Source organism: Cryptomeria japonica, chromosome 4 (assembly GCF_030272615.1).
Source record: "Cryptomeria japonica chromosome 4, Sugi_1.0, whole genome shotgun sequence".
Classification (NCBI taxonomy): domain Eukaryota; kingdom Viridiplantae; phylum Streptophyta; class Pinopsida; order Cupressales; family Cupressaceae; genus Cryptomeria; species Cryptomeria japonica.
In genome coordinates this window covers 540,401,209-540,424,135 of record NC_081408.1, presented here as the reverse complement: position 1 = coordinate 540,424,135, position 22,927 = coordinate 540,401,209, and positions in this window count along the sequence as shown.

Here is a 22,927-nt window from a genome sequence, read left to right as displayed (position 1 = left end):
ATATTGATTTCTATAGGTGTTATTGCTTGATGAACTAACACCTTCCTTAGAGAATTTTAAGGTCCCCTTTTTGATTGAGGCTTCCTCTACTTGGATACCATTCTCTGTCAATTTGGTAAAAGTAGGTAGACACTGTAGTTTGAGTTGATAACTCATTTCATCGTTTAAATTGTCTATGAAGATTTCCATCTTTTCCTTTTTAGGTACATCTCGTGGGTACCTTGAGACCATATGTCTCTAGTGTTGTAACAATACCATGAATGTTTCATTGTTCTTTTTCTTCATATTGCATATGTCAAGCATGGTAACCTCATGTTGGATATTGTAGGAGTATTGTGTGATGAATTTATTCACCAACTCATCGAATAATCTAATGGGAGGTATGAGTTTTGACAACCACTCCATTGTTTTCCCTCCCAAAATTCTTGGGAATAGCCTCATCATGTGTATGTATCTTTATGAGAAAACTCCAAGCTCATAGTATTAAATTCCCTGACGTGATCACGGGGATCACTCTTACCATTGTATTTGTCATACTTTGGTATATTTGAATTTGGTGGGAAAGGTATCATGTTTAGCCTCCTATCAAAAGGGTAAGGAAAAATGTCCTCCAAAGAATACCTCGTCGTAGACCCTTGTTGCATATCTTGCATTTGTCGTTGGAGTGCTTGAATTTGTTTTGTAATGTTAGCTAAGGGAACATTTTCTTCATTGGACCTTCAATGCCGAACATCTCCTTGTTCACTAACATTGTCATAATTACGGGTATCATCTCGGTTGCGGGTGTTTTTTTGATCATGCATGTCCTCTCCTCTCAAATGCTCTTGATTCTAAGTATTATAGGTGTAGGTCCTTGACCTTGTTCTTGGGATTCTTTCATTCCTTGAATTTTCTATGTCAAAATCCTCAAGCATCCTGACTCCTTTGCTATTTAACATGAGGAGGTACTTTTGTTTGTCCGCTTCTATAAGCCTTTCCATGAGATTTTAGAAGGCGATGTTTTGTTGGCATTGTTGGACAAGTTCCTCGGTGATTTCCTCTTCTTCCATATTTGCGTGTTCACCAAAAGATTAGATTCCCTACGACTCATGCTGGATTCCAGTTGTGGATCTAATTCTTTGCCTTTTCGAGATCGAGTGCCAGCGGGCATAAATATATTTCTATAGTAGTGAATTCCTCCTCTTCTAATAGGGTTCTTGGTGGAGTTGGTGGCTCAGGCCGAGCCTCACTGTAAGTGATGCAATTTCTTGGAAATAAGGTAGGATTGATCTTTTCCCTGCTGTTAAGGTGTTGATTGAATGCTACTTTCTAAATGTAAGCCCTACTTCTCAAAGGTTCTTTGTCAAACTCATTAGATTTTTCTTGAAGGTACAACTACATATGACACAAGAAAATGTGATGTGATGCAAAGAGTTGACGGTTGATGTAGAGAAACTTTCTCCCCTTGATAAGTGGCCTAGGACTAGGTTGTCTCTTCTTCAACTTAGTCTTTTTATGAAGTCTTCTTCTTCTCAAAAAATGGGGAGTGGTCATACAAATGATCAAAGAGTGTTGATGTTGATGGTTGATATGGATACTTCATTTCAAATACTCAAGCTTACTAAGTCGAATAGAGGGTTTGTTTGATAGGCCCCTATGACAAAGTGTGTCAAATGATATGGATAAAGTCTCCCGATATGGAAACTTGATTTGACTAACTTGAATACCTAGCTAGGTATTGTTGTTGAGATAGTTGGATGATGAACTCTTGATCACTTGGTTTTGATACTCTCTATTTTGGTTGGATGGAAATCTTGCCTAGAGATAGTTGAAATGTTGATAACCACCTCCAAAGGTGTTTGGTTGGATTTGAAAATTTCTTCCACTTATGATCTCTTCTTGTTTTGAACTGAATTTTGAGCTCGATTGTTGGATATTTTTGCAAGATATTTTAGAATTTAAGACAAGAATACATAGCACACATGAAGACAATGGTCATCCTAATGCTAAACATTGAGTGTATGTTCTTTTGAGGATGTGTTCAAATCCTCTATGTTTTCACTAGTTTGGATACAAATAAGACACACTAGGTAGACTCTTTATTCAAAGGTCATTGACAATATCATAGCCCACTTGTCTCGATACTTTGTCAGCTCAAACAACCTTGTCACCCCCTAGAGGGCACCCATTTTTTTGCCTTTTTCTAGAAATCAACCCAAAGTGAATTGCTTCACAATTGGGTAGTTATCTTAGGAGATATATGGTGAGTAATCTTGGGGGCAGATTCTTCCCCACCCTTGCACTATGATATTGCCAATGTATGGCAACTGACTCGGCTCAAAGCTTTTACTTCTATGGTTCCTAGTAAATGTTTCGTTCGATGCGACAAATGATAAACTTGATTAAGAGGCTTCCCAACCTTTAGAACAAATACTTTTTGCATTACATGGATACTAGGGGAAGGCTATCAAATACACACTTCTGTTGGAGGGGATTTTCATCAGCCTCCACATTTGATCATAGTGGGTTGGTAAACTTGGTGATAAAGTTGTTGCCCACTTGGGTCATTCTCTTCTCACTAGCCCCCTCAAGGCTTTAGGAAGACAAACCCTCTAAAGGATTTAATTGATTGAAAATAAAGAAAGCATGAAAAGAGTGGGTTTGGCTTTTTGGTCACCCAATTAAGGGGAGAGCATATACCTACCACTTTAGAGACATGGAATACAAGTGTTATTTTTATCCTTTCAAAGCAATGATTTGATAAATCCTAATTGGAGATGTTGCTCCAACCAAACATGGTGTTCTTTTTAATCCTTCATAGCAATGATTCTCTAGAGTAGGAAGAGGGAATCAAGGTCAACATAAAGTAAAGCACGTTGCTAGAAGTTAAATTGCTTTGCAAAATTGGAAATTGTGGCTTGTTCCATTTAACTTGCAAGAATAAGGCGGATTGTTCTTTTTATCCCTTTGCAAGAAAATTAAAATTTGTCTTGTTCTTTTTAAGCCCAAATTTGAAGTGTTTTTCCCTAACTTGCAAGAAATCAAAAGGTGTGATTTTGTTGTTCTTTTTACCTTGAAATGACGTTCTTTTTAAGCTCAAAGAAAAGTTTGATTTATTTTAAGCCCAAAATGAAAATATGAAGTTCTTTTTAATCCAACTTGAAAAGCTAGAAAGAAATCAAAATTCCTAATTTTAACTCCTCCAACTTGGAAGAAATGATTAGTAACCTGCAAGAAAAAGAAGTTAGTGAAAAATCAAAACCTTAGGCGGGCTTACAAAAGTCTAAATTCAAACTTTGGTTACAAATTTTTGGCTCTATCTCAAATGCGCAAAAACAAAGATCAGATGTGCTAATTCATATACACTAAAAGATAGGCCAAATGCACCATAGAATTAAGCATATGCGCTAAAATAACTATCATATGCGCTAAACAAAGCTATAGATGCGCTAAAATATTTGTCATATGAACTACAAAATTTCTCATATGCACGAAAACAAAGGTTAAATGTGTGAAAATAACTATTATATGCACCAAAAAAGGGATCAAATGCTAAAACTGTGGTTAACATTCCTGGGTGTGAACTTGCATAAAAAATGTTAGAAATTTGGAATTTTTAGGGGTCCAACCCCATAGTGGGCACCAATTAATGTATGCTAGAAATGTGGTATCAACCTACAAGTGGGGAAAACATCTCAAACATACACATGAAACATTATGTTAGAGGTTAGAAATCAAAATTCAAAACCAAGAAGTTAGCTTCAAAAACTAAACTCTAAGCACGTCCCATGCTCCTCTGTCTCTAAAGATCCTTAAGATTCAAGGTGGCCCTCACTTGGAAGAGAATTGATCACTTGGATGAAAACCTAGAGAATGAGATTTATGAGAATAATTCTAGGATAAAAAAGGATGCAACTAAGATCCTAGTGAAATGCTAACATGAGATGATGAAGATGAAATGCAAAACTAGACGATTAAGATGCTAAATGAGTTCCAAATTCAAAGTTAAGATGATGATAGATGAGTTAATTAAGCTACGTGAGTATGAAATGGTAGAAAAGATGTGTAATTAAGCTAAAAGATGAGCTAAAATGAATCTAAATTCTATGCGATGGATGCTTGATGCTAATGCTTGGATGCTTGAAGATGACTTGGATGCTTGAAGATGACCAATGAGCTCCTTAACCTGCAAATTGACTATAATTTGGATGCACAGTATTGTTAGATTATTTTGAAGAAGGAATGGGGTCTATTTATAGGCAAAACAGAGAAATGGATGGTTAGCAATCTCAACAAGGGCTAGGATTGAAAGTTATCAATCCATGAGAGGGATTCAATCCAATCCCAAGTTGACGAATTCTATCTTGAGATGTCTTGAGAGGACGATAAGAAAGCATTAGATATAAGAAATCAATTAGGGATAACCTCAAGGAGTGACATGATTGGATAATGTCATTAACCAGGGAGGCATGCTATTACCCAAGAGGTAAACTCTTGTGCAACATGGGAAAATGGTTAAAGGGACAACCATCATGGCTAAGGGGTGTGGGCTTGTACGAGACACTAAATGCCTTTTGAAGACTTTGGAGGCTAACTTTATCAAAGAGGAAAACCACTAGTGGTTTATGTAAGAGCCTTACATGTTTGGGAGACTCAACAAGTTAACTTGTTGAAATAGATAAAGTCTTAAATGCATTTTGAAGACTTTCTTCCAAATTTGGAGAAGTGACCCCCAAATTTAGGGAAAGGACACGATTAGGAGATTAGACATGATTAGGATGGGATTAGGAGGTTTCTAGAAGAAATTAGGATGCAAGTGGGAGATGTAGGAGAATTCAAGTGGGTGAGGGAAAATAGAATGTTTAGTTAAATTAAAATTATTTAATTTAGCCAAAAGGGATGCAACTTGCATTTGCAGGATTTTGCAAGTGGGGGGATTTACAAATAAATTTTGTTTTCTTTAAATGCAAAGGGAGTTTTCAATTAAATGTGAATTTAATCAAAAGGGGAAAATGAGATTTTAATCAAATAAATAAGATTTATTTAATCAAATGGCTAAAGGTACTTAATCAAACCTTAGTTTAATTAATAGGTTAGACTAGAAGAAGGAGATTTAATCAAATCTTTAATTTGATTAAAGGGTCAATTAGAAGAATAGGTATATTAATTAAATCTTAATTTAATTAATTGGAAGAATCGGGGATAATTAAATGAATAAAATTCACTTAATTCATTGTGCAACTTTTAGGTGTCTACACTTTGGAGTTGACAAGATTGACTCTCTCATGATAGGACTAAACAAATTTGTTAGGTTTGAGTGTAATTTGATAAATATTATGTGGGACAAAATGGTAGGATGAAAATTCATTCAAGGACTTGAAACAATTCTACCTCTTTCTTAACTTTTGGAATAAATTACTTTATTTCTCCCTTGACTCGTGACATTTATAATATAAATAGACCAATTGGGGATTTTTCTAGTAGTGTCTTTGTCTTTGAAATTTCTACCTTATTTGAAAGAGGAAGAAAGAAATCAAGTGGGAGTTCACAATCATTGATACATGTCAAGCCTTCGCGCTTTTGGTCATTAAAGGTAGAAGTCCACTAAGAAAGTGTGATACCATAAAGTAGTTCTTTCTACATAATATTTGTGAAAGAGAGAGGAGTTGCATTTCAATTATAGTCTTGGGGTTATTATCAACTAAAGGTAGAATTCCATTGTCACATAAATCTTAAGAGTGTGATTCCATACAATCATTAAAGCACACTAAATTAATTATTTTGATAAATAAAATTCAAATTCACAAATCTTTAATCAAATATTGTAAAACTCATATTTCTTCACAATTTTTACATTAACACTGATAATCCATATTAAAAATTGAAGCCAATGGAAAATTTAAAATCCAAAACATTTTCTAGTTTATAATAAGTTATGAAATACATCAAATATGTTGCAATAATAATAGAACAAAACTACAATAGTAGAGGTAAAAATAAAAAACCATTGTGCTCAAAACCATAACAAAATGGGAATTTATATAAACTTGGAATAGTTGGTACTTGCAACCATGAAAGTCCATTCACAACCTTTGAATAAAATTATCTTATAGGGCTAAATGATTTCCATCCTCTAATCATTGAAACCAAAGAAATTTCATTATCTAATCTCTAGCAAACCTAAGTGTTTTCATCCTTAGATTTGATTGCTCAAATAGAAGTGCTCAAATTAAGTTCTTTAAAAGAATTTTTTGGTTTAGAATTAATGATACCCCAAATAAAATCATTCATTCCTTTAAATAGCTAGAATCAATAACTAGTAAAAAATCTTACCCAAATGAGTGGTCCAAATCATGCATGCACCAACTACAAATATTTGGTCTTTTTTAGATTGTCACACTTTCAACGAATCAGTGAACCTATGAACTTCATGCACTTTTACAAATTTCATGAACTCACAAACTTTTTGAAATTTAGAACTTCTTCAACTCTTTCGATTTCATTATATCTTTTCACTTCCTCTCTTACCTTCTCTTCAACTTATTGTACTTTTTTCCTTTCATAACTTTATTGGCTTTTCATAGAGTTCAACAGAAATTTAACATATTGAACTGACCTTCCTTTGTCACAATTGTGGAGAGTTCACAAACTTAGCGATGAAAAAAATCTTTTCACATCTTCGTACTTTTAGTGAACTTGAAAATTTGAAAAATAAAACCTTATCGCATTTTTGCACTTTTTTAAACTCACAAACTTAGAAAAAACCATACCCTTCCAACACTTAAATATTCTGATTTTAAATTTTTTATTCTTAAGAAGCCAATCTCTAATTGGATCAATTCATGCTAGAGTTAGGAAATGGTCATTTGGTTGTCAAATATAAATTAATTAATAAGGGGGATTATAAGTTTTCCCTTTCCAAAATTGTTGGAATCAATGAACACTGAGAGGGGGGGGGGTTAAATGCAATTAACCACACAACCATAACACCAATATTTTTACGTGGAAACCCAAAAAGGGAAAAACCACGGTGGGATTTGAACCCACAATATTATTATACTATGGCCAAAAGTATGATAATATTACACAAGGGGAATGCACTTGCAGTCAGGCAAACTGCCTAGAGCTCACTGCTCAATTACAAAAGGGCTACAACCCAAAGGAAGGCTCACTGCCTTACAGGCTATTACAAATTATTACAATGATGAATGAACTGAAGTATAGCATCTAACTATGCCAAAATGCAGTTCTGGTTAGGCTCAAATTGTCTCCTACAACTGATCTGTCTTTCTACTCTATTTTCTTGCTCTGTCAGTCACCAGACCACCAAAACCTTCATTCACATTCACCAAACTTGCAAATTCGTTCACACAAACTTCCTTCATTCATGATATATATCAAAATGATTGACCAATTTGATCTTATAGAATCATTTACTAAGCTGGATTCCAAAAACCACATAACACGCAACATGAAATGTGTATCACCAAGTCGGCTCAATTCGTCCACAAATCCAAATGCAGACCAGAACAAGATGATAGTAAGCTTCCCATAAGTCGGCCCAATCACCTCAAACATGAAATTGATCACCAAAATCAACTCAACAACTTTGCAACACACGTTACACCAAAAAAGCTCTTCTCTAACTGAATTGTCAGATACCGGACCTATAATCTTGCTTACGAATCAACATCGGATATAAAGATCACAAGATAATCTGCCTCAAACCTTGAATAAACTACCTTGATCACCGCAACCAAAATTGTGTCACCAAAACCAAGATAAACACAATGATCTCATGCTTTACCGATTACTGTGTTCGACCTTCCAGACTTATGCCTATGAACAAAATGACTTCTGTTAAACCAAATTTATGTACAACGAATAGGATTTGTGAATTGAGTTGCCATCAATGTCAACCCCTAAACATTAATCATGCACCAATCTTCACTGGAATAGTATCTCATGCCAACAATCTACCCCTTTGGCATTGATGACAACACTGTGAAAAAGGAACTGTACACTGAAAACTACAAAACTTCAAAATTCCAAACTTACCAAGAATCTACTCTCCCCCCTAAGAATTAGCACCATTTTTCACACTACTCTCTCCCCCTTTGATAACAATGCCAAAAAATCTGCCAAAATACATATACAAGAACATGTATAGCTTCTCACAAAAACTTGAATATGTTTGCAAAAATTGTTGTAAGGGACAGCAAATGGTTATCCCATGCCTTCTTTAAACTCTCCAAAATGCTTATCATCCCACTAAAAAGTTAGGCAGGCATCTCTACTCCTCTTCTATCTACCAGAACAGGCTTTTCTAGAGCATCCTTAGCATCCTGAATGCTACTCATCAATGAATCTATCCGAGTAGTAATAAGACTCCTCAATTTTGCTACTCTACCAAAAATTCTATCGTTTTCTTGACTTAAACTCTTGATCTTATCTAATATACTCAAAACATGGGGCTCAAAATTTATGGCCAAGACTAATTGAGGAGCATATGACTGAGATATGTTCGCTAGTTGGCCTTCACATTCCCTTATTTTCTTGTCAATGTCTATAGTGAACTTCAACAAAATTAGACATGACTTGTATATGTTGCTACCTTCATCAAGTGCATCCTGAATACTCTTCATAACAGTAACTATATTGACTCTAACATCTTCAAAAAATATTTTAATCTCATAGCATTGAATATATTCAAAATTTTAATATCTGTTGCCTTCTCCAAAAACTCAAAATGAGAACCTACAATATTCAACAAACCTTTAAGCTTACCAGAGGGATCAGATGTGTCTAGTTGGAAAGATGGCATAATTTTCTCCAACATGTCTTCTGCCAATGATATCAACTATTTGTCAACAAAATGTGACTTAAGTAAGTCCTAACTAGCTTTGGCTTGCGCAAGATTTGCCAACTTTAGTACTTGAATAAAATATAAATAGCTCAGGTTAATCGGCCCTTGACCAAAATCATTTGAATTAGTAACAAATTGTTTCCCTTTATTAGATACACTATCTCTTGCCACTGTCATTGGAGGTTGATTTACCTTCTTCTCTCCTTTCTCCTTTTCTACTACCTCTGCACTCTCATCTTTATCACCATCGTTCTCTGCTTCATTTGTCTCCTCAGCTACTTTCTCTGACACAACTTCTATAATTGAAGGATCCCATTTAGCTTCACTAGAGATATCATTAACACCATCAACATCACCAAGTGGGGTCTGATCATTTGACTGTCCTTCCATAATGACCTTCTTAGGTGTTTGATCCTTTTGCTCGTCAGGAACATTTTTATATATGCGCTTCCGAAACAGATCTGTCTTGAGATTGCTCTATCAGATGAGTGTCATCCTGCACTGGATTTACATCATATCTCTAATCTATAAAAAACTGTCTCAAAATTGTTTTTGTCTCCTTGGTCACCTCATAGATATCTTGTCGAGCATAAGATTATTTACCCTCTTTTTACTTCAGAATTTTTCCTTAGCAAGCTTTAGTAATCTAATAACTTCATCTTTGGAGATGACAAAGGATAAGTTTACTAATACACACTCCTTTATTCTTTCATCTTCTAGACTAAATATATGCCTCCTAGCATCCAAAATGTCATATAGGCTCTTGGGGATCATGGATGATAGTTCTATCAATGCCTTACTATAAACATCCATGTATTCTACATCTGCTTCCTCTATTGCTCTCTTATCTTTATCATCAAAATTCTCATAATAGACAAGCACATTCTTCAAATTACTAGCCTTAAGAATTTCATCAATTAGTTATTGAAAGGTCAATGGGAGCACAACTTCATAAGTACCTTGTACTCTTCTAGATTTCAAAGCTTCATCTATCTCAAACTTCTTCTTCTTGCTTGCTCTGCCTTTTCCAAATGACTCAGATTCAGTTCTAGGATTCTTTGATTGCTAAGCACCACCGAGCTGAGGCTTCTTCATCACACTAGCATAAGTGGTTGTCTTCTTCACCTCTCTGACCTCTTCATCTAATTAAATCTCTTCCTCAACAACTACATATTTTCTTGATGGCTTCTCCTTCTTTCTCTTCTCTACTCCCCCAGTTGATGTTGTTTGTGACTTGAGTGAAGGGACATGCTTATGCATACTAGAGGTAGGAGTAGACTGAGACTATCTTGGCTTGGCCTTCTTGGGAGGAGTGGGGACTAGTTTAGTCTTGGGCTTCACCATGTCTTCCTCCTTTAGTATATTTTATTCTCTAGCCCTTTGCACAACCTCCTTAGATATGCCCATTCACTCTGCAAGCTCCTCAACCTCCTTTCTTACTTTCTTCTTTCTTTCCAGCCTGGTAAAATTTTTGTGTAAATCAAGATATGTTCTTCACAGGTACCAAACCTTTCTTCCTTATCATCCACTGACTAACTCAATAGGTGTTGATCATATGCATCAAGTGTGTTTTAATCAACCTCATACCCCATGGGCATGATCCAAATTTTTTTTGGTTCAACTGCCTCCATGTGACATTGGTCCTTATCAACCATGAAGCAAATGGTTTTCTCGCACTTCTCAATAATCTCTTTAGGGATCCTTTCTCTTCTTTGCATTGATGATTGAAAGGATTTGAAATATCCCCACAAAGTAGAATTTTGTGCAACAGTGTCACCTAAACCTTGCAATCCTTCCTTGATTTGAACCGCCACCAGTTTATCATAACCCCATTGAATCTTTCCAATACCGGGGATCTCATTCAAGAAGTACAGTGCTAAACAAACAATCAAGGAACCAAATTTGAAAACATGTTTCTTGTCATATCTCTTGCCATCCTTTAGCATTTGATAAGCTGCAAATATAGCAGCGCCCGATACAAAATTCTGCCTCCTAGATTGGTATACTTTATATCTAGTCACCATCAAGGAAAATATTACATCATGCTCAATGATATCACTAATTGTCATTGACTGGATGTCATATTGGGATCCGGTAACAATTATCAATGTGGTATTCTAAATGTTTCTCATATTGGGGACCTCATTGGTTGCATTCAAACAGGTAGTTGCCTGAATGGCTTTCTTGGTGATTTTGTGAGGTCGATCCAACCATATGAGCTCATCATGGACTTGAATTAGGATGTATCAGACCCATTTAGGTTCATTGAACACCAAAAAATGAATAGATTGGATGAAACCCTTATCCTACAATGACTTGACTTTTGGCTTCAAATTTCCTATACCATCCATCATATGCTTGGTATCCGCATTTCCAAGCTCTTTGATGTTGTAGTGGATGTATGCCCTAATATCTTCGTTATGCAGTACACCATATGAGACAAAGGAAAAAGCACTTTCTAGATCATATTCAACAAATTTGAATGGATCCCTCTTAAATACGAGCCTATCTCTCTTAGTAATCTCGATGACAAGTGGAGTCACAACACCAGATGCAAATGCCATTTTGAAATTAGGGTATAAAATGATAGCTCGCAAATGGATAAATACCTTTTGATTCTCAATCGGATGCAAGGAATCTCTAACTGATCACTTCAAGCTCTTCTATGACTACTCAATCTCATTCACTTTGCTCTTCTGCTCTTACTCTTCACTCACAATGTGAGAAATGAATGATTAAAATGCCTTTTTATCTTTCAAAAACCTAACTTTAAGTTTTAATAAATGCACAACCCTAAAAGCTTTCGGATACCTCGCATCTTCAAGAATTCATCAATGGATATTCAAATCACCATGAAATATTTTGGATATCAACTGCACAACTAATCTCCATCATCTGCAACCATCCTTGACCGATTATAGATCACCGAAAGGGGGTTCTAAAGATCTACATGAAAAACTTCCCCCTAAGGCCAAAGTGCCTTAGTTACCGGATGAGGTTCCAACACTGGAATCAGGTGTGGAGCCATTCTACCCATTTGAACCTTCCTTTTTAACCCACATCTTCTTATGCTGATCTCTAATCTCTTCCACTTTAGCTTTTCCATTTTCACGTGATTTATTCTTGTCTAGCGAAGCATTCCTACTTCTGCAATATCTTGCAATATGACCGGGTTTGTTGCATGCATGACAAAAAAAACTTCTTTATATAGGCCTGAAGTTCATCTGAATTGGTCTCATCCTTCATTGGTTAGAAATGTGCCCAAACATTCCACAAGCATAGCATCTCTTATTCTAAAAATTATTTATCACTGTTCTATACACGTTTGATTTATGACCAAAGTTGTTGCATATGAAACATTGACCGATTAAGGTATAACCATTATTCATCACATTATTCATCATCCCATTATTCATCTTACTTTTGCATTGAGTTGCTATATGACCGAATTTACCATAGAAAAAAACATTTACCATTGAATTTATAGGCAATAGGCTATGTTACCAGAGGTTTCTTGTTCTTTTGCTGATGATTTCTTTATCCAGAACCAGAGGATTCTCCTTTCTCAAATCCAAGTCGTTGCATGTCTTTCCCACGTCTCTGAATTTCTAGTATCTCATTCAACCGAGTTGAACTAGCTTTGAATTTTTCTTTGTACTCATTAGCAGTAGAGAGCTCATCTCTCAAAATTCTAATCTACCTTTCAAGTTCTTGACCATCATTCTTGCATTGCACCAATTCAAGCTTCAACTGATCATTCTCATATGTTAGTCTAAAACATTCATTAGATCTGTCCTTCAACAACTAAGTCAGATTTTCTTCACTCTTCTTCTGGTCTTCAATCTCCTTTATCAACTTCATCACAATGGATTGCATCTCATTCTTCAGGGCTGCATTGTCTCTAGCAAGATTCTCACATTCATCTATCTTGCCTTGTAGGACTTGATTGTCAACACTTTGTTCTTCCTTCTCCTTGAGTTTATCCATCAGCTCCTTTCTGTTTTATCTAGAAGTGCTCACTTGATCTTTCAATGTCTCAATGAATTCTTCAACTACATTTAGATTTCTTTTCAAAGAGTGAACTTCATTTCTTGTTGCATCGAGATCTTCAAGTGCCACACTAAGTTGTCTTTGCAAACCAGAGTCCATTGATTCAATCTTTTGGATCTTCCTCAAGTTGTTAGGCTTCTTCTGAGGCACGAAGCTCTGATACCAATTGTTGGAATTAGTGAACACTAAGAGGGGGGCTAAATTAGTGTTTTTAAATTTGCAAACTTATTAGCTTGATTCTTAAACCATCAGATGTACCAGAAAGAAAATGAAATGCAGGAACATAAAGCAATTAACCACAGAACCATAACACCAAGTTTTTTACGTGGAAAACCAGAAAGGGAAAAACCACGGTGGGATTTGAACGCACAATATTATTATACTAAGGCCAAAAGTATGATAATATTACATGAGGGGAATGCACTTGCATTCAGGAACATTGCCTAGAGCTCACTGCTCAATTACAAAAGGGCTGTAACCCGGAGGAAGGCTCACTTCCTTACAGACTATTACAAATTATTATAATGATGAATGAACTGAAGTATAACATCTAACTATTCCAAAATGAAGTTCCGATTAGGCTCACATTGTCTCCTACAACTGATCTATCTTTCTGCTCTGTTTGCCTGCTCTGTCAATCACCAAACCACCAAAACCTTCATTCACATTCACCAAACTTGAAAATTCACTCACACAGACTTCCTTTGCTCATGATATCTATCAAAATGATTAGCCAATTCAATCTTATATATCTGCACCAACAAAAAGAATAATTTACTAAATCAGCTTCCAAAAACTGCATAACACACAACATGAAATATGTATCACCAAGTGGGCTCAATCCATCCACAAATCCAAATACGGAACAAAACAAGATGATAATAAGATTTCCATAAGTCATCCCAATCACCTCGAACATGAAACTAATCCCCGAAATCAAATCAACAATTATGCAACACATGTTACACCAAAATAGCTCTTCTCTAACTGAATTGCCGGATACCAAACCTATAATCTTGCTTATGAATCAACATCGGATATCAGGATCACAAGATAATCTGCCTCGAACCTTGAATCAACTACCTTGATCATCACAACCAAAATTGTATCACCAAAACTAAGATATACACAGTGATCTCATGCTCTACCGGTTACTGTGTTCAACCTTCTAGACTTATGCCTATGAACAAAATGACTTCTAGTAAACCAAATCTATGTACACCGGATGGGATCTGTGAACTAAGTTGCCATCAATGACAACCCCTAAGAATTAATCATGCACCAATATTCACCAGAACAATGTCTCTTGCCAACAATAATTTCTTGTGCTCAAGCAATGAAAATTCACAAGGTTCTAAGAAACTTAATTTATTAGTAATATTCAAAATTTTACATATTTTAACCAATTCACAGGGATACATTTTATCATTGACCTTGAGAACTAAAGGAGTAGAATGCCTCTCAATAATTTTACCTTAGCCCTATCCAGATACAAGGTCTCTTCATTAACCCACAATATGTGAGTAGGATAGATGTAGCATAATCTAGAAGTAGAGTCGTCTCTCATTAAATATTTTCTCAAACAAAAATAGTAAATATTTAGCTGATGTCTAGAAATATGTGGTGTTCATGATTGGATCCTCCACTATGAGCCCATAGGCTACCCTAAATCTAAGAGCTTCATTTAACCTCTAAGATAGTTCCAAATACCTTTCTCCTTTCTCAATAGGAGAATTAAAATCTAGATTCCCTTGGAACACATGTTTCACTATTGCAAAACATCCAATTATAAATGATTGAATAAGATTGAGGGTGGTAATAGTTTGACTATAAGTATGCATTGTTTTTGTTTTAGTTTGACTATAACTTATGCTAAGAGTGACATTTGCACCTCAAAAAAAAAATTGTTGTCAAAAGTAACTAGTAGATCTATTGTGTCTACTATTGGTAATAGTTTAAACGAACCCTTGTAGCCTAAACACCTCCTTGAAGAATAATTTAGCCACATAATATGCTTTGAATTTAGAATAAATAGAAAATAAGTATGAATAATCATTTATCCATTCCACAAAAAAAATGCAATCTTTACCATGTACCTTGGAAAAACTCATGATTGAATCCGTGAACACACCTTCCCACTTTAGTTGGGGCATAAGAAAATGTAACAAATTTGGAGAAAATACATGTTCTCTTTGAATTTGATGGAAGATAATGTACTCACTAATGTGTTAGATAATATCCTTCTTGAATCACTTCCAAGAGTATCCCACCATGGGTGTATTATGCAAGGCTTTCATAATCTTTTATTTTATATCAGAATCAAGCATTAAAAGGATTCTACTCTTCTACAAAATGAGGCCATGATCTAGAAGCACATATTTTCCATACTTCACATTTCTGTCTAGAATGGTAATAATATATGTATTATGGGTGTAATCTACCATGATCAAAATATTCTAATCACCATAAATGATAAAGATAGAACAAGGTGTGTCAACTTGAATTTCATCATCAGAATACTACCTGCAACATGTTAGTTTCACAAAATAAAAAGGAAATGCTACAGGAAATCCAAACTCAACCAATGAAACTACATGAAATACATATAAAATAAAAACATTATTTTTACCTTCATGATTTAAGTCTCATTGTGTCCTAACTCCACTGTTCCTAGTTGCAGATGATGTGCTCTCATACAAGCACTGATAGCTTCCAAGATGGCATATGAAGAATGGGCTGATAACTGTTAGTTAATTGATACTTTGATATGCAATGCCAAATGATTATGCTATTTGCTTCAATATTTAAAACTCATGGATGCATAATTTTTCACCAATGATTAGCTTGAAAAACTCACTTGAAGACTAACTCTCTCTTAACTCAAACTCTTGATTTTATAGACTTTGAGAGGATAAGATGATGTAGCTTGTATCAATGGTCACAATCAGATCTGCAGATTTGGATGGATGTGAGAAAAGGTTAAGGTTGAGAGAAAGGGGGAAGGAGAAGACAAGTGTCACTCATCTCACCTTGACTGGTTTGTTGACTAAGAGAATCTAGGGATGGTTGGAGAAGATTTAGGCATGAGAGGACAAGTGGACTCAAGTCCTTCCTAAGATGTAGGGATGTTGGAGAGAATATAGAAGAAGGTTATGAAATATGTGTACATACACAATATTTCATTAAATTTGGAGGTTGAAGATAAGTGGCTAATAAATGATTTATTTATTTTAATTTTGTTGAATTAATTTAACCACATGATGGATGAGTTTGCAAAGGAAAGATGAAGTTTTGATGGAAGAATGAGTTGGAAAATAAATTAAACAATTAAGAATTATTTAATATTTGAGACTATAGGATAGAAGAATAATCATTAAATATTAGATATTTAATTGATTGGAGGAAATAATTAAATATTAGATATTTATTTAATTGATTAGAAGAATAATTAAATATTAGATATTTAATTAATTAGAGGAATAGGATAGATGAATTAATTAATAAAATATTTCAATTAAATCAATTAATAGAAAGACACAAAATGAATTAAATAAATTAATCTTTTCAAATTAACTATTTAATAGAAGAATAAACATTAAATAAATATAAAATATTTATTTAATTGCTCATAGCCAATTTTTATGTGTATACATTTTGCCCCTCTTTGAAAAAATGTCGAGACAACGTTGTTTCAAAGATTAAATCAAGTCTCGATAGTGTGCCTGATAGAGATAAAAAATCCTAATTGTGTGCCCCCTCGGGAGATTCATCGTGAATTTGTTGAATAATTTTGATAAGTGATTGATCTCACGATAATTGAAAAGGTCCATCAATTAACTTTATTCATAAAAAATAAATATAATTTCCCCATCGAAAAACATTAATTACCCTTCCAAATAGGAAACATAAAATTAACCAAAGTCAATTTTATTTTCATTTGCATCCTTGTCAGCTTTGTGAAGAAATTGTCTTGGTGAGGTGGCAAAATGGTGATCTTGTTGGAGAACCATCGATTTGAGCGCGTTCAACGATATCAACGACCTCCTGAGTATGGGTATCTAGTATGTATCTTATCCCAAATTTCTCACAACTTGTCAGTTGATTTTTCATATTTTTTTAGCTCATTTTTGGCTATTTTTTTATTTTTTTTATTTTCGGCAATTATGTTTAGCATTGTTGTTTTCTGTTTTAGTGCTTTTGCATTTAAAGGTAGCACATTTGATAAGTTTAGTGCATGTGCTCATTTTGTTAGTGCATGTGTGATGTATGTTAGCACTTTTGATTGGTTAGGGCTTTTGTTCTCAGTGTTTGCGCTTTTGACGCTTAAAACAATGCTTTTCTTATTTCACACATATGCTCAAAAGTTTAGCGCTTTTGTTAAAAAGGTTCACGCATATGTATGATTTAGTGCCTGCGTTCAATAGAATAGCGCTTTTGTTAAAAGGATTAGTGCTCTTTCTTCTGATGAATGTGTTTGATGTATTTCATAGGAAAAAAAATCACTTTGATGATTAGATTTAGGCATTTTGATGCGCAATTGTGATGAATAGGTACTTGATTGTTTGATTTGATAATGTTGATTGATAGGATAGATGATTGATCAATTTGATGTGATTGGATATATTAGCTCTAAGAAACTGATTTACTTTCTGATGAAGAGCATAACAAAGTTTGATTGAACTTAGTGATTGATAGAAAACCATGATTGATAGGTTTAAATTGATTTGATAGCCTGATTTGCTTCATGTGAAAATATTTACCAATTGTTGATGTTAGAGATTAGCGATCTCTTTGATTTGATAGATAGATGATTGATGATTGAATTCTCTTGGTAAACAGGAGAAACTTGATCTTCTCCAGTGTCGGGAGAAATTCCTGGCAATGCAACACTTAGTGCCAGAGCTTACACAGGCAGAGGTGAGACATATAGATGCCTGCAGATTACACCACATGTTATACATGCCTGATATTACCCATAATAGGGGATTGTTGACAACGTTAGCTGAGAGATGGCATAGCGAGCATAACACTTTCCACCTGCTCACAGGTGAGATTAGTGTGACGCTTGAGGATGTCTACAAGATTCTCCACATCCCAGTGACTGGTGAGTTAGTTCAGTATGATTTTTAGGATCGTGGAGGGACAGAGGCATGCAGAGCCATATTTGGTGATGAGAGCATTTAAAGAGGATATATTTGATGGCAGGATATGATTATGTATTATGAGACTCTCCCTATAATTCTTGCAGGTTTGATTGGGGGATTCATCTGTCCAGACAGGAGATCTCGAGGTTTTGTTGTTGGTGGGGGTGAGATTCTTCAGAGCATGATGTAGCATCAGACTCAATATGCGTGGGGTGTTTGCATGCTTGCTCATTTGTATCATGATCTTCATCAGGTTGTTTTTGATGATGGTGCTAGTCTATCGACAGGATGCACACTTTTGCAAATCTGGTGCTGGGAGCACATTGCTATTACTCGGCCTATTCATCATAGAGTTCATGGTGAGAGGTAGCCATATATTTATCTGTATGCAGGTATCCTTACTCAGCATAAGCTGGGTAAGATGGAGTATTGGTGTTGGGTTCTTGATTCATTGGATAGTGTTATTTGGAAACCTTATATCGATTGTGATCCATGGATGGATGATGCACAAACATTACCATTTATTATGCAGAGTAGATATCTCATTGGTCGGGCTCCATTCATTGTTGAGATAAAGTTGATTAGTCACATTTTGATACAGTTTGGTATCATTCAGCCTATGCCTACTGGTGTCACGATATATGCACGATGGTACAGAGATAGGAGAGATTCGGGACCTTCTTTGTCATTTGAGTTAGCACGTGTAGAGTTTATGGCTACTCCTAGGGTAGCTTATGATATGAGATTGCACATTCTTGGTCCTGGGGTTACTACAGATTATGTTCAGTACATATTGGCACACCCATTTCCTCGTATTACCGATCCAATAGATCCTCCTCCTAGCTTAGGAGATGAGGATGATGATTCAGATGATCCAGTTATAAGGAGATGGAGATGGAGATGAGAGCTTAGAGATGCTCAAGAGGTTGTAGGGGATGGAGATGAGGGAGGAGATGGAGGTGGTGGTGGTAGGAGACCCAGATGGAGAGGAGGGAAATTGAGAGTCCGTGGAGGACCATTTGGACCAGTTGGAAAGATTGGGAGACCACTTCCTATGGGTGGGAGAGAGGTTGGATGGATTGGGAGGGATATTGGCAGGGTAGGGATGAGATCACCGAGAGGGTTGCCATCGACATGGGAGGTAGGATGACTATACTGGATGGGGGTTGTGGGAGAGGCATTAATTTTGGTCAGATTCAACGAGACCTTAGGGTTATTGAAGTGCATGGTGGAGAGGATGAGGATCCAGAGGATCATGTTCCACTCATTAGACGACGGGTTTTGAGAGCTACTCGGACTGAGATTCCAATAGGTGGACGGGGAGGTGGAGACGAGGGTACTGGGGTTCATTTGCTAGAGCAGGATGTGCCAGAGTAGGAGACCATTGATAATCTCAGAGCCCAAATAGATTAGCTTAGAGCACAGATACAGACACTCATGACAGAGAGAGACACAACTGTTGGGAGACATCATGATACTCAAGGCCTCCTTGATCACATTCAGCAGGTTGGATCAGGCACTCTCTCAGCTGATACTGTTAGAGCACTAGTTTGGGTTGGGAAGGAGACTTCTCATTGGCGACGACTATATGAGGATTTGGTTGCAGAGAGCCAGAGAGCAGGTAGTTATCATACCACTGTGAGGATGGATACTAGTAGTGGTGGAGTCATGGGACCTCCTTAGAGGAGTGGTGATCATGTGAGATGGGCATCTGGAGGATCTTCTCGCCCACAACCACAGAGATGGACAAAGTCAGGTGGTAGTGGTACAAGATAACCTTGACTTGACTTTGTATTGATGAGGCATTTGTACTTTTGATCTAATATCATTGTATACTTGGACTTTTATTGTTTTATGATGATCTATATGCAGACATGGACTCTATATGATGATGATCTTTATTATGCATGTTACTCTATTTCATGATGATCTATATGCATTGATTATATGGATGCGGTGATTAGATGGATGATGTGATGATATTTTCTCTTCATTATGATGATGTTTTATATGATTATGCAATGATAAATGCTTTTGATTTTTTATTTTGATGACCTTGGATGCAACTGAAAATGATGAATAACTTAAATGATGCAAATGTGATGATCTATATGGGAATGATTATGTAATATGTTATTCAAATGTTTTTGATTTTTGATTTGTAATGCTTATAATGATTATGAATCTAAATGCAAAGATGTAACTAAATGATCTTTAATGAAATGATAATAAAAATAACAATGATAATATACTACATGATTAATGAAATGCACTTAATTGAATGCAAACTAATGCAATGATTAAAATTCAACTAAATGAAATGAATGATGATTAAAATGATTCTAGAAATCAATGCACCTACAATGATCAAATACAAATTGTTTTTGTTTGTCCAAGTATACTCAATTTTTATTTGTGACCATTGATCTGTGAATGAAATAAAATGCTTATTATGAAACCAAAATTGAATGCTTATAATGCAAATGAATAATGAGCTAATCTAAAATGATGTAACTAAAAATGATACTGCCATTCTTCATATGTTATCTTGTAACAATGCTTGATTTCATCATTGACCTTTAAACTGTTGTAAGAAAATACAAGCAACTTGACATAATGTTTCAAGATGACCTGAGTATTTCTTACATGGATTTTGATATAGCATGTTAATACAAGCAACTTGATATAATGAATCAAGTTTACCTGAGTATTTCTTGTAGAACAGACAAGGATTATCCCCTTACATGCATGACTCGAAACATCCTCGATCTTTTTCTGATCATATCCTTAGACAAGTACATACCATAATAAGAGATAAACCACAAACTTCATTCAAAGAAAATAATCATGCCCCATCACACCTTCTCTAGTCATGGACATCCTTGAGTCGCATAGAGTACATGATTAGCAATAAAATCAAGATATAAATACTGAATCTTGTATGTCTTTCAAATGTTCTAATGGTCATTATCTGATTTAATCATCTTGATGAATGATCTTTGATAATCCTTTATTACTTGCTGGTCGATTCTTCATTTTCTGAGTTTTACGATTAATTTGTCATGAAATGCCTTGATCTTCATTGCTTTGTTGCTCGTTATCTGTTTCAAAACCCTAGGTGTTTTTGGTTTTTCTAAGTTTTCTAAATGTTTTGGATTTTCAAAGATTCAAAAGATCACCTTAGCAAAAGGAAATATGATTTTGACCCCAGCGGAAGCAAAAATTTATTATGGATGTATGAATTGATCAAGATCTAAACCATGGTGGGATACGAATGCAGATTGATTGATTATGATAAAATCTAAGACAATGACTATGACAAGTATGTCAAAAATTCATAATTGTTGGTAAGTTGCATATTTCCTACTAAATGGTTCAAAGCAATAGATGCGAAAGATGGAATGGATACGCTAGGATAAATGGAAGTGATAGGATGGAGTGGATAGGTACATAAAGCGATCTCATAGATGGAAGGGCTCACTTTTTAGATAGCGCCTATTTACCAGGTTTTCACCATCTAAATTTATTGTATTTTTCCCTTTTCTTCTTTTTTTTTCTAACTGTTTTATTCTTTTTAGGGATTTTCTTTTTTTCTGATTTTTTACTGATTTCTTCAGGACTTTATATGCTTTTTATTGATTTTTTCTAGGACTTTATATCTCAAGCATATAATTTCTTGAGATGGGTGGAATTGATAGGGTCATGAAACCAATCACCTTCAGGGGTAGATAACTTGTATTCTCCTAAGCCATATGCTGCTACTATGACAAAAGGTCCTAGCCAATTCAGTTCAAATTTACCCTTCTTTTCTCGGTCTTGCTGATTTCTTGGATTCTCCCTTGGAACTATATCTTCAATCTGAAAAATATGTGGCTTGACTTTGTGATTATAACTTCTTGCCATTCTCTGTTGATACACTTTCAAATGATCTGTTGCATTTTGGCGACGTTCCTGGATTAGTTCAAGTTCTTGGAGTCTAGAGACTCCTTGTTCTTCCTCTGGTACAAAACCTTTCAAGGAAACTCATAGAGAAGGTATCTCTACTTCTACTGGTAATATGGATTCTGATCCATAGATTAAGCAATATGGAGTTGCACCCGTTGGTGTGCGGATGCTGGTTCAGTATGCCCAAAGAGTAGGATTTAGCTGAATGTGCCAGTCTTTTCCAGCTTCATTGACTGTTTTCTTCAATATTTTCAAGATAGTTTTGTTTGATAGCTCAGCTTAACCATTTCCTTGTGGATAATACAGAGTATAAAACCTATGTTGGATATGAAATTTCTCACATAGTTCCTTCACATCTTGATTCTTAAATGGTCATCCATTGTCAATGATAATGGTCATAGGAACTCCATAGCGACACATTATATAATTGAAGATGAATGATGATATTTGTTTTCCTGTCACTTTTGTTAGAGGTACTGCTTCAATCCATTTAGTGAAATATTCAGTAGCAATAAGAATGAACTTATGTCCATTAGAAGATGAAAGATTTATCTTTCCTACCAAATCAAGGCCCCATTGAGAAAATGGCCATGATCCAGCCATTGGATACAATTCTTGTGCTGGTGCGTGAATGAGATTCCCATGGATTTGATATTGTTTGCATTTTTTTCCATATGTGAGTGAATCTCTCTCCATAGTTGGCCAATAGTAACCCATATGAAGAAGTTTCTTAGCCAGTGTTAATCCACTTGAGTGTGTGCCACAAATACCTGCGTGAAATTCGTTAAGAACTTTCTGAGATTCTTCTTGTTCAAGACATCTCAATAAAGTACCATCTAGACCTCACCTATATAAGGTATCAACAATAATAGTATAGCGGGATGACTGATGGATAAAATTTCTTCTTTGATTGCAAGATAGGTCAGGAGGAAGGATATTCTCT